This window comes from Passer domesticus, chromosome 2 (assembly GCF_036417665.1).
Source record: "Passer domesticus isolate bPasDom1 chromosome 2, bPasDom1.hap1, whole genome shotgun sequence".
Classification (NCBI taxonomy): Eukaryota; Metazoa; Chordata; class Aves; order Passeriformes; family Passeridae; genus Passer; species Passer domesticus.
The window spans coordinates 66735522-66743983 of NC_087475.1; the positions used below are offsets into that span (position 1 = coordinate 66735522).

Consider the following 8462-nt stretch of genomic DNA (forward strand, 5'->3'; position numbering starts at 1 on the left):
TTCTCTATAATTTATCATAATCTGTTGCCTGAATGCTGCCAAGCAACAAGACAAGCTCTGACATATGGCAGTATTTTATGTTGTAATATTTGAACATTATTAAATAAATGAAAAGGAGGGCAAGAAGGAAACTCCTAAAGGATGGTGTGTTTGGTTCTCCTTTTGAAAACATCCTCTGGCAGCAACACAAGAAAAGGCTGTGCCTGGATCACCACCCTCAGACCCTGACTCATTCATCATAGCTGAAAAAGTCAAAAGGAGGTCAGGAGGAAGGAAGAGTCAAGCTTCATCAGAGTCAGTTCCAGAAAGACTTCACATACCCTATTGCTTGAAACAGTCAAAAAAGCCTAAATTGGCCTATGGAAAAAATCTATTTCTGGTCACACAACCAGAAACACATTGTGTTTGCTGTTTTCCTGGTGCATCTGGGGAAACTGTACCTGTAAGTTGGCCGCTAAAGCCACTTGACCTGCACTGCTGTGGCACTTGGATGTTGCTGTGTCATAGGGTCAGAGAGACAGTCAGAAGGCAGATCTCACTTTATCCAGCTTCTGCCAGGCTCCCTGGGATTTGGAAATGGCCTATGGTTCTGAAGGTAAAACTAAAGAAAATAATTCTCTCACCAAAAATGAATACTGAACATGTCTCACTGTCCAGTGTGGGCACTTGCCATCTGTGCAAATAATAAGTGGGAAAGGAGAGTCTCTACCTGACAACCAGGGAACAAATTGGAAATGGTAACCTAAGGGAGACACAGAACCACAGAATCACAGAACGGGTCAGGTTGGAAGAGACCGTAGTGGGGCATCTGGTCCAACCTCCCTGCTGAAGCAGAGCCATCCTAGAGCACATGGCACAGAATTGTGTCCAGACAGTTCTTGAATATCTCCAGTGAGGGAGACTTCCACCCCCTCTCTGGACAATCTGTTCCAGTGCATGGTCACCCACACAGTAAAGAAGTTCTTCCTCATGTTCAGGTGAAATTTCCTGTGCATCAGTTTCTGCCTGTTGCCTCTTGTCCTGTTGCTTGGCATCAGCAAGGAGAGCCTGGCTCCAGCCTCTTGACATCTTCCCTTCAGATATTTATGGACATTGATGAGGTCCCCTCTCAATCTTCTCCATTGCTAATGAAAAGTGTTTTATGGTGGACTACTTTATGGGTACGTGACAAATAACCCATCATGCTAAAAGGAAAGAGACTTGAGACAGAAAAATACACAGAGCTCAGAATTAGAGTTCAGAGAAAAAACAACAAAGTCAAAAAAACCCCCTGCATGCTGTGACAAATAGCAGAAACCAGACTCTGTGAAAACAGAAGGAATAATAATAACTGATTACACTGCTTGCAAGAACTTGACAATGCCATCATGATGAGAGTAACACAGAAAAAGATGATAGCAGAAACCAAGAAAAAAGTGGAAAATCTTTCTTTCTTAGTGCTACAAAAGTCACAGATGATAGATATATGGGTAGATATAGAGAGATATAGGTATAGATGTAGATGATATATATAGATATAGATATAGTTATAGAGATATAGATTAGATATAGATTTAGATATAGATTATATAGATATAGATAGATACAGCATAGAATAGTACCAGGTAATGACAAAAGGGAAATCAAGTACTAAAAGAAGAGTTAAATAAGATAATTTTTCCAGAAATTGCAGCCAAGCAAATGACACCATAGGGTTTGTATCCACCCATGATCACTGTAGGAAATAAATTTATAAACTCTATCAGATATTATAGACCATAAATATATATACACACACACACACACACATATATATATATATATATATATATATAAAGACCTTTTTTTCAAAGTGTTTTCAACTGAAGCAATAAATGTTTTAATACTTGATTTTTTTTTTCTTTATAGGAAATATTTTCATGCCTAATGAATCAAAGAGGTGATAGGAGGTACCCATAAATATACAGTGATCTTTTTGTGCAGAATACCCTTTAAGGTATATGGTTTCTTTAGACTGTATCTGAGCAGTCCAAAAGTTTCCTTGGAAAATATAATCAATATTCCAGAGTAGATAGGAAAGTATATGTAAACTATGAGAGGTATATAAAAGTATGACTAAGAGTGTCTGTGCTGCTTTTAGAGGACACGTGCCACTCTGATCTCATGTCATGTTAAAGAAATTAAAATCTATAGGAACAAATGTACCATGAGTAATGTTGGGCCCATTGCCCACATTCTGTGGATTGGAAAGCATTGCTTGAGAGCAGCATTGCTCAGATGAGGATCTAAAGTGGCATGTAAGATATGAGAGTGATGTGACTGCTCTGTGAAATAAATGCATCAAAAGCATTTATATTCTCACTGTAAAAAAGTGTAAAGTGGAAACATACATCTAATGAATTATCACTAAAAATGCATTATATTTTTCATCTGATTGTGAATTAAAGCCAGTATATTGTACAAGACAGTTGAAGAATTATTTTAAAAAAAGTTAGGCTGCTTCTCATTAGAAAAATAATGTCAATTAACACATCTCTATAGTATTTAAATGTATAGAAGTAGCAAAAAATAGGGCAGTGTGATGAACACTTAAGATTTAAAATAAAAATTGTGTTGTCTTGAGATTCTTATAAAGAAATATGAACAGTGTCATTCTGCCTGAGTGCTTGGCTGAAAAGGGAACTTGAGAGGACCCTAAAACTTGTAAAGAAAACTAATTTGAATATAAAAGCTGTTGAAAGCTCACATTAAGGAACTAAGTCAGGACATGCCCTGTGCCAGAGAGCTGCACACTTAATGGTTTAGGAGGGGTTAAAGTAGCTCTCCTCAGTATAACTATAAAATTGGAGGCTAAATCAACCACTACACCTAGTAATATTTGCACTTTCCATCTTCCACCTGGATTTCAAGGAAACAGCAGACAGAGCTATTACTTTCCCAGGTGAGGAGGCCTATGCTAGCTGGTTCTTGGATGTGATCAGTAAATGATGGGGTGATCAGTAAATGATAGGAAGTAATAAATTTTCATCCCAAACATTACTAGGGCAATATTAAAGTTAATAGTCAGTCTAATGACATGTTAATTGGGATAACAAGTTTTCTCTTCATTCCCCTTTTCCCAGATTACTACAGAGCATTTATTCAAGCCTGTCTTTGTCCATAAGCAGCAAAGGATGGGACATGCATGGGCCACTAGCTGTAAGACTTGGAAATTAAACATTTGGAAGTGCTAATAAGCTCTGAAGCTCTCTAGCTGTGCCCCTAATTCTAGAGCCAGTATTCTAACAGGAGAGAAACAGATGCTTCTCTTCCTGTTCTCCCCCCAGCTCTCCATGTGGTGATAAGAAACTTGGATACATTCCCCCACCAAGAGCTGCAAGGTCATCCAAGAGATGAGTGTGGGTGTGAACTATGCTCTGTTCTCTGCTCGGTGTCCAGCAATGACGTGTGCTGTTTGTGCTCTAACTGGAAGGATGCTACAGAGAAGCTGTAGCTAGCTCTAGGTCTGATTTCAGCCTAAGGAAGCTGCAGAGAGCACACTTTAATTGCAGGTCTGAGATGGTTCAGTGGACAGCAGGAATATTATTCAACATAATGGATGTGAGTATACATGACAGAGAAAGAAATTAAACCAAACAAACCCAGCAAAAAAAAAACAAACCCTTGAAGTGCAGACTGGATAGACCTCTCACTACAAAGTGTTTTATAATCTGTGCATCCATCATGTCTTCATTTAATAAAATCTGCAATGTAAAAAGGAAAAGTCAATTAAAAGCAAAGTCAAGTCTCCTCAAAAATGACCAAAATTCACCTATGGCTATATTTTCATCTATTTTCACCAAATTTCAGAGCAACTAATGAAAAATAGCTACTCATGATAGAAGGTCTGAGCAATGAACGTATCTTACAGTCTGGCAGGTCCTCAGCGTTCTGAAGACATTACGTACCTACTTAATGCAATGTAGTGTCCATTGGAAACAGTGAACACACCTCAAAAACTGAAACCAGCTGTCATAACCAAGAAGCAAGATAGACCCTGTACAGCTCTGAATGTAAACACCTACGAGCCCATATTGTGTTCACATCAGAACTTTCAATGAGAGCTGCATTTGCAGCATGAATGTCCATAATGCATCCATAATCATAGACAGAGTCAAAAACAAGAGAGGATTATCTTTTAGCTCGTCTTCAGTAGAGCATGAAAATAACTTTGATCCTTTCTAAACTACTTTTTTAAAATAGGAATAGGATTAAATACTAACACCTTCCTTTCTTGCCTTCCTACACTGTAATTCATCTAGAGTGAAACAGAACTGAGCACCAAACCTCAAAGGACATGGAAATTATTTCTTTTAGAATACAATGTATCCCAGAGATAGTTTCAAAACATTGCTCTTTGAACTTTTAAAAAAGGTTTCTTAAGCCAGTTCTTGGAAACTGATAAACCAGAGAACCCCAGAGCCTACATCTGCTGTCTGCACAAATTAGGAATTACTCAAACACTGAAACTGAGATCATAAGAGCAGCAGAGATGAAAGAGTTGCCCATTCTTCCTCTCTTCTTCCCCTAAATCAAACTAATATTGAGCGCAAGGGCATATATATAAAGCCAAACATACTTCTACATAATGACTCTTCAAGGAAAAATTATGAGTTTCCAATGAAATACATTTTTGCTTGTTTCTTTTTATGCTCTATGAGCATGACTATTTTGCTCATATTTTGGTATGGCTTACTCATAATTCTGTACTTGCCTAATAGTACGCAAGTTTGATAAACAGCATGTTAAAACACAGCCAGATGTTTTCAGAGGCAGCCCGTTTTTAAATAATTCTGGGGGATAAAGGTGGTGAAAATGCACTTCGCCCTGTGATGGGCGAAAAGAAATGGTAGTAGTGTTGACAAGAGCCAAAATCAAAGAGGGAGAGACATTCCAGGAAACATTGAGGAAAGATGATAATTATGAGAGCACTTTATTATCAATTACTTTTGAAATATCAAAAAAAAGATGTGAGACTAGGAAAAATAAAGGAGGTCTTTCCCTGGAATTTCATGGCTGATCAGGTGATCTGTGCCAGGAGGACTTGCACATTCAGTTTCAACCTACCAACTCTTCCTGAAATCCCTCCATGTACACGTAATCACATAGCACGAATCACATTTGTGTGTGTGGCCAAACTTAGCTCCCATTCCGTTGTTCAGGCCAATCCACACATTAGGCTTATCAAGTTGTTATAGTGGCTATTTCAGCTTTTCTCTTCAGCTACTTTCCTTTTTCTCCAAGATTTTCAGTACTTACAATAGCTCCTGCATTTCTGTTTTGCTACATTAACTAATGTTCCATGGCTTCATGCCACTATCCACTGCCTTCAGCTCTACAGAATTTAGGCAAAGCTGTCCATAGAAGGCAGCCAGAAAAATAAATCATAATGCACATTACATTTCATATAGTGGAGTTAAATTATTTCACTGCTACCAGGAGTATTACTATTATTATTTTAAACAAGAAAAGAAGCAAGGGTGTACAAATGAAGCCATTTAGTTTCTCTTAAAATTTTTGATATTTACATAAAATTCATTATTGGGTAACTCACTCATTCACACCTTAAATTCAATTGTCTATGATTTCTTTCCTTTGGCTGCTGCATCCTTGAGACCCATTCAAGACCTTTTTATGACTTCTTGGTTTTTATATTGAATTTGTCATAGCACTCTAAAAAATTGAGGTTTTGTGTGGTGCACAGAAAGGACGTTCCTTGCTCTGTCTAAATCAACGGACTATTGCAGTCCTATATTCAGCTTGTAGCACAAAGCAAGGAAAATCCCTTTCCTAGCAACTCCTTTTTTTATCCACCTGGTATGACAGCTTGCTGAATAGCTGAGGTGCAGTAGTGGCATTCAGCAGTAAAGAACATACTATTAAGGGAAATAATTTAGGAGGACAATGTGATGGGAATTAATTTGGGAGGACATTGTGGTAGGAATGAATGCTCACTGGAAGAGATGAAAATGTACAGAAAGAAAATTGCAGAGTTAGGGCTCCTGAGGCATGGAAAGAGAAGGCTGTTGGAGGCTAGAAAATAAATATCCCACTATATACAGGGACCTGTCTGTATTTTCATAGTATTGGAGAAAGTATATATAGTGTCATACTGAGAGAAGAAATAATAGATTATATGCTTTATGAAGACAAAATTAAAATATTAGAAATCATGGGGTTTCAATTATGGTTCCATATGAATTCATAATGGTTTCCATCAGTAAAGCATGAGGAAGAAATACACCATATTGCCAGTCTGCCCTTCAAACCCTATCAGCAGAAAACTCACTCAGCCTTTCGTTTAAAGTCAGTGAACTAAATTCACACTCATTCAATTGCTACGGAAATCTTCTCAGTTTTGACAGTATTGGTGTGGTTTTTTTCCCCCTTATTTCACAGTGTTCCAGCACAATAGTATCCTTCAGTCAATTGCACTTGTGCAGACAGAAAAGAGGTAAAAATTATTCAAAGGCACTGGAAGAAGAAAAGCCTCTAGTTCGCTTTTAAGTTCAACATAAATCCTTCAATTGTTTTTGGGTTTATATGTGGTGAACTTCATGCATTAAATACATAGTTATTAAATACACATGAAATAAAGAAGTGCCATTGGTTAAGGTAATTTGATTACTTTCTTCAGGCACAGACATTTGTTCACACTTGCAACAAGAATAACTTGAAAACTTTTCCCAAACATCCTCAAATGCGCTCCTGCTTCTCCCCAACAGCATATGGTAGACCCCACCCCCAGATGGTCTAAATAAGATGAGTTTCACTGAAGTAAATTAATTCTATAATAAATTAATGAGAGAAGTTCAAAATAGCACATAAAATTTTGGAAGCAGTTTCCCAGTTTTCCACAGTATTTAATCTGCTAGGAACTGCATCTGTCAATATAACCCGCTACTTCCATTTACTGTGTTACCCTTGTAAGCCCTTTTGTGACCTTACCTCAGGGATATTTTCACTTTCTGATACACCCTCTGCAAACTAAATTAGTCTAAATATAACATTTTAACAAACTCTTGAAAAACTTATTAATAGATTTTCTTCCATTCTGAAAAGTCCATCAGGCAAGAGTAATCATGTCCAGAAACTGCTATTGTAAATGAAGAAACTTTCTGTTGAGTTCAGGAAACTTGAGTAGGCTCCTTTGTGTGTACCAGTCTCTTTGCCAGCCAACAGAGCTGAAGCGCCTGTGAAGATGACTTCTACCAGGCAGAAGCAGAATCATTTGAAGGGATTTCTGAGGAATTTGAAGAATGCAATCTTCCTCAAAGAATGAGAGAAATATTTTGTATGAAAAAAAAACCAACAAAAAAACAGAGAAAAGCCACTCCTCTTGTGAAAAATAGAAACCACTGTCTTGCTCAACTGTTCTTGTGAGTTTTCTTGGTTAACACACTCACACACACCACCATGGAGCACAAGAGGACAGAGGCAAGACTAGTTAACATGGAATAACTGAGCACAAGAGCAATGCCCATTAGTTACTGAAAAGGAGTGTCAGCTTCCCAGCTACTTTCAAAAACTCTGGCTGGTTCAAAGCCTGCTACAGTTTTGTCTACATTAAAGATTTTTAAAAAACCAAAAACTTTCTCTTAGCCTAAAAACTCAGTGAAAATTAAAAAACAATAAATAAAAGATCTTCCCAAATCAAGAGACCATGCAGTATTTAAAGGGACTTTTGCAACTCCCTGTATTTTTTTTCTTCTTCCTGCAGCTGTAACAGAAAGCCATAATGCACATTTTTGTAGACTGTGTGCCATTTCTCATGTAATGCTACTGCTTCTAAACTGCATGCCTGTAGAATCAGAATCCGGACCTCCATGTGAAACTGGTCTCTTTCTGAGAAATAAATTTTGAAAAAAGTCTCATGCAAACAAGTCTTCCATAAACATAAGAAGAAAAGCCACAAGTAGTGAAACAGAAAATAAATACATTTTACAGGGGTGCCTTTTACATGACATACCATTACGCCGTGTGAGTCATTGCTGTGTGATGCATTCAAGCATTGGCCAGCAATAAAAGTGAAATTAGACATTCATACAGATAATAAGAACATTCAAAGCTCTTTTTGAAAAGGTTAAAGATATATATTATTCTTACCTTAGCTCACAAACTAATGAAACAGCCAGGAGGAGGAACTTTCTGAAAGGCAGGTTAGCTATCTGTCTGACCTGGCATATATCTTTCTCAGATGTTGGCTCTGCTAGAACCGGATAGTGAACTGAATGAGCAACTCTTTCCAGCTCAGAGATAAATACAGAGTTCCTGCTGTTATCTCTGGTGCTCTCAGGTATTTTCCAGAGGCCCCTTGCACATGCATTACATACCGTTACTCATTGCACCACACCCGTCCCCATGGCTCCTGAAGACCTCGTGCTTCCAAGGGTTTCTCTTGCTGTCAGCTGACCCTGGAGACTCCAGTGCAGGGTGCATAGCAA

At 37.9% G+C, this 8462-nt stretch overlaps 1 long non-coding RNA gene across 2 annotated transcripts in view; it reads right to left on the minus strand.

Moving 5' to 3' along the window:
• The window catches only part of LOC135294118 (uncharacterized), a 32343-nt gene extending 24105 nt beyond the window's left edge, over positions 1-8238 (minus strand). Inside the window, exons 1-3 of one of the 2 annotated variants that reach the window (XR_010356274.1) lie at positions 8125-8238; positions 3641-3722; positions 328-1199 (exon numbers count right to left, since the gene is read on the minus strand). This is a non-coding gene — a long non-coding RNA (uncharacterized LOC135294118). Of the gene's footprint in view, positions 1-327; positions 1200-3640; positions 3723-8124 lie in introns of those variants that run through there. The other variant, XR_010356273.1, reaches the window with a different exon arrangement.
• Between the last annotated feature and the right edge of the window lie 224 nt (positions 8239-8462).